The sequence below is a fragment of the Priapulus caudatus genome, unplaced genomic scaffold (genome assembly GCF_000485595.1).
Source record: "Priapulus caudatus unplaced genomic scaffold, Priapulus_caudatus-5.0.1 Scaffold47, whole genome shotgun sequence".
NCBI classification, from domain to species: domain Eukaryota; kingdom Metazoa; phylum Priapulida; class Priapulimorpha; order Priapulimorphida; family Priapulidae; genus Priapulus; species Priapulus caudatus.
In genome coordinates, this window is record NW_014577108.1 from 432,048 (window position 1) to 437,790 (window position 5,743).

The 5,743-nt window shown below is 41.6% G+C and overlaps 1 protein-coding gene across 1 annotated transcript in view; it reads right to left on the minus strand.

The window, feature by feature from the left end:
• Window positions 1-5,743, minus strand: part of LOC106820785 (homeobox protein Hox-B4-like) — a 15,358-nt gene that overhangs the window by 8,799 nt on the left and 816 nt on the right. The gene's annotated exons all lie outside the window — the stretch shown is intronic.

A 5,743-nucleotide genomic window follows, 5' to 3' on the forward strand; every position in this document is an offset into this window, starting at 1 on the left:
AGATTATGAGAATAGAGTTGTCTGCATGTCTGTGAGATGATTTCTCTCCCGGGTCCAGTAATTGCTGCCTTGGACATCAACAACGTACTAAGAATATAATAATATCAGACTATAGATAATATGGACTAGAGACGAACGAGACAATGCTAGATACACGTATTAACCGTGTGTAGTATGACTATCGTAAGATGACGGCAAGAATGAAGATTATTTATATGTTAACCCGCTATATGCACGCACGCATTTTCGGCGTTTCATAATTTCATTAACCAACGACTACAGAATTACTAAATTACGAAATAACAATTGCTACCTCGACCATGAAATAAAAATTACCACACACGCGCGCGCGCACTCACACACACACGCACGCACGCACACACGCACACCGGAAACACACACACACATATACACACACAGCACACACACACGCACATACCATACACACACACACACACACACACACACACACACACACAAACACACACCACACACACACACACACACACACACACACAGCACACACACTCACACACACCACACACACCACACACACACACACGCACAACACACACACACACACACAACACACACATTACACATACCACACACACACACACACACACACGCCGCGCACACACCACACCACACACACACACCACACACACACACACACACACACACACACACACACACACGTATATGATATATATATATATAATTATATATATACCCGTGACAATCCCGCTACTGTTCAGACTGTCTCGGTGTTTTTTTAGGAAGCTGAATTATTGCTTGAAACTCTATTCTATAGCTGATATAAATAACGGGAGCATACGACATGTCTCCCATATACCCGCGAGATATTGATGTTTGATTTCGTGCGTTAGTTTAATCGGCGTGAAAGCTCTGTTCTGCCTCTCACTCGGGTCTTGTACAACCACGAACCCATGCCACTGTTCTGCCCTCTCACTCGGTCGTCTTGCTTACAAGCCACTGAACCCATGCCACTGTTCTGCCTCTCACTCCGGCTGTCTTGTACAACGCACGAACCATGCCACGTGTTCTGCCTACTCACTCGGCGTCTTGTACAACCACCGAACCATGGCCACTGTATCTGCCGTCCACCTCGGGTCTTGTACAACACGAACCCATGCCCACTGTTTTCTGCCTCTCACTCGGCGTCTTGGCTACAACCGTACGAACCCATAGCCACTGTTCTGCCTCTCACTCGCGGTCTGTACAACCACGAAACCCATGCCCACTGTTCTGCCTCTCACTCGGTCTTGTACAACACGAACCCATGCCACTGTTCTGCTCTCACTCGGCGTCTTGATACAACCATGAACCCATGCACTGTTTCTGCCTCTCACTCGGGTCTTGTACAAACACGAACCCATGCCACTGTTCTGCCTCTCACTCGGTACTTGTACAACCACGAAACCCATGCCACGTGGGTTCTGCCTCTCATCGGGTCTTGTACAACCGAAACCATCGCCACCTGTTCTGCCTTCTCACTCGGTCTTGTACAACACGAACCATGCACTGTTCTGCCTCTACTCGGGTCTTGACAACTACGAACCCATGAGCACTGTTTCTGCCTCCTCCACTCGGGTCTTGTACAACCCGAACCCATGCCACTGCTTCTGCCTCTCACTCGCGGTGCCTTGTTACAACCACGAACCCATGCCACTGTTTCTGCCTCTACACTCGGGTCTTGTAACACATCACGAACCCATGCCTTGCTTCTGCTCTCACTCGGGTCTTGTACAACCACGAACCCGATTGCCAGCTGTTATCCTTACCCTGCGTTATAGGCTACCTTGTTCTTACAGCTCGGGAGGGGGTGTTTACAAATAGTAAACTTAATAAACAGGATAATAGGGAATATAATGCTGGCTACGGGCCTGTTTAATATAGCATTTGAACGGCATTACGTGTGCAGTAGTGCAGGCCTGCGGAAATTGTACGCGGGCTATAGTACTAGAGGAGGGAGAGAAAGAGGGAAAAAGAGAGGGAGAGAGAACAGAAGGGAACGAACCCCCCCCCCTTTAAATGTTGGCAATTTGTGAGGGCGCGAAGCGACCGAACGAGGGAGCATAGCGACCGAGCAATGGAAGGGTGTGTGTGTGTGTGGGGGGGGGTTCCCCCTCCCACACGATAGAGATTTTGCAATTATTACACTAAAATGGAGCGATCTGGTGCATACTGAGGTAAAATTCATGCAAATTTTTAAATGGGAAATTTTTCATTTTCATTTTTTGCTTGGGGGTGGGATGTGCAAATCCCCCGAACCCCCCTGGCTACGGGCCTGTATGTACACACTATCAACGATCATCTATGCTATAAATGTGCACACTAACAATGATCATCTATGCTATAAATGTACACACTATCAATGATCATCTATGCTATAATTGTATACACACTAACAATGATCATCTATGCTATAAATGTACGCACTAACAATGATCATCTATGCTATAAATGTACACACTAACAATGATCATCTATGCTATAAATGTACACACTATCAATGATCATCTATGCTATAAATGTGCACACTAACAATGATCATCTATGCTATAAATGTATACACACTAACAGTGATCATCTATGCTATAAATGTACGCATTAACAATGACCATCTATGCTATAAATTTACACACTAACAATGATCATCTATGCTATAAATGTACGCACTATCAATGATCATCTATTCTATAAATGTGCGTACTAACAATGATCATCTATGCTATAAATGTACACACTATCAATGATCATCTATGCTATAAATGTGCACACTAACAATGATCATCTATGCCATAAATGTACACACTAACAATGAGCATCTATGCTATAAATGTACGTACTAACAATGATCATCTATGCTATAAATGTACATACTAACAATGCTCATCTATGCTATAAATGTACGCACTAACAATGATCATCTATGCTATAAATGTACATACTAACAATAATCATCTATGCTATAAATGTATACACACTAACAATGATTATCTATGCTATAAATGTACACACTAATAATGATCATCTATGCTATAAATGTACGTACTAACATTGATCATCTATGCTATAAATGTACGCACTAATAATGATTATCTATGCTATAAATGTACATACTAACATGCAATGATCATCTATGCTATGAATGTACGTACTAACAATGATCATCTATGCTATAAATGTACGCACTAACATTGATCATCTATGCTATAAATGTACATACTAACAATCATCATCTATGCTATAAATGTACGTACTAACAATGATTATCTATGCAATAAATTTACGCACTAACAATGATCATCTATGCTATAAATGTACATACTAACAATGATCATATATGCTATAAATGTACGCACTAACAATGATCATCTATGCTATAAATGTACGCACTAACAATGCTCATCTATGCTATAAATGTACACACTATCAATGATCATCTATGCTATAAATGTACACACTAACAATGATTATCTATGCTATAAATGTACACACTAACAATGATCATCTATGCTATAAATGTACATACTAACAATGATTATCTATGATATAAATGTACGCACTAACAATGATCATCTATGCTATAAATGTACACACTAACAATGATCATCTATGCTATAAATGTACGCACTAACAATGATCATCTATGCTATAAATGTACGCACTAACAATGCTCATCTATGCTATAAATGTACACACTAACAATGATCATCTATGCTATGAATGCACGCACTAACAATGATCATTTATGCTATAAATGTATACACTAACAATGATCATCTATGCTATAAATGTACACACTAACAATGATCATCTATGCTATAAATGTACACACTAACAATGATCATCTATGCTATAATTGTACGCACTAACAATGCTTATCTATGCTATAAATGTGCACACTAACAATGACCATCTATGCTATAAATGTACACACTATCAATGATCATCTATTTATAGCATAGATGATCATTGTTAGTGCGTACATTTATAGCATGATCATTCTTAGTGTGTATACATTTATAGCATAGATGATCATTGTTAGTGTATACATTTATAGCATAGATGGTCATTCTTAATGTGTACATTTATAGCATAGATGGTCATTCTTAGTGTGTGTAGCTATGCTATAAATGTATACACACTAAGAATGATCATCTGTGCTATAAATGTACACGGCGGTGATTCTTCCTGTACGTTTACGTTACGATGGGAACTTGCGTCAATGGAGACGCAGGTAAATATACTTGTCTCACTGTTACATGCGTTACCTGTCCGCGCGACCAAGACATAGACATGACGGGACTATAATATATATACGGCCTGTGTCATATAGTCCCGTGATGTCTATGTCTTGGTATATATTGGTCATGAATATATGTATATAATATATATACATAATTACTCTAATATTATTATAATTATAATATTATGTAGTATTATAGTAAAGTATTGAAGTATAGTATCTAAAACAAGGGAAGATAGCACATAACTTAAGCGTCCTATATACAGATCGTCATACGAGCAATGTGGATCAGTATTACCCCTCAAGCGAGACAGATGACGTCGTGATAACAAGACAGACGATATCTCATTGATATAACCGCATTCATGTTGCGTGCGGCAGTCTACAGTAACCCATCACACGCCGTGACGATTTCTCACAACTACAGCCAAACGTTTAACTGCGATGTTATTTTTTTATATAAAAATCACTTCTACGTTTTCAATATTTGGGATCATTCTCGTTATTATTTTCGTCGACACCTTAAAGGACGAAACTATAAGCAAATTAATATACAACGACACAAAAATCGCTAGACCCGAACAGAAATAATCATTATTTCGCGTCATCCGGTGTTATTAGTTGCACTAGCGTGCAGACGAGTAGTAACGGACGCGTTCATAACGACGGCTCAATGCTGCCGCGTGAGATTTACCGGCGAAACATAAAAGAACATGCCATTCGCTCTCGGTACTAAATTTGGGTGATAACTGCAGATAGACGGGCAGGTATCAGCGGCGAACAAACACGGAATTTTCTCCGCGAAAGTCGCCGTGGATTTTTATTAATGTGTGTCTAGGATTTACGCGAAGTGAAACGGTTCGCCGATTTTTTGTTGACAGTTGAGGGAGCAATGTGTGTGTGTGTGTGTGTGTGTGTGTGTGTGTGTGTGTGTGTGTGTGTGTGTGTGTGTGTGTGTGTGTGTATTTGTGTATGTGTTTGTGTGTGTGTATTGTATGTGTTTGTTTGTTTGTTTGTTTGTTAGTTTGTGTGTGTGTGCGTATGTGTTTATATGTATGTGCGTGTGTGTTTATATGTATGTGCGGGTGTGTGTGCGTGCGGGTGTGTGTGTGTATGTGCGGGTGTATGTGTGCGTACGGGTGTGCGTGCGTGCGGGTGTGCGTGCGGGTATGTGTGTTCGTGTGGGGGTGTGTGCGTGCGGGTGTGTGTGTATGTGCGGGTGTATGTGTGCGTGCGGGTGTGCGCGCCGGCGGGTGTGCATGCGTGCGGGTGTGCGTGCGAGTGTGTGTGCGTGCGGGTGTGTGTATGGGCGGGTGTATGTGTGCGTACGGTTGTGCATGCGTGCGGGTGTGCGTGCGTGCGGGTGTGTGTTTGTGTGTTTGTGTGTGTGCGTACGGTTGTGCATGCGTGCGGGTGTGCGTGCGTGCGGGTGTGTGTTTGTGTGTTTGTGTGTGTGCGTACGGTTGT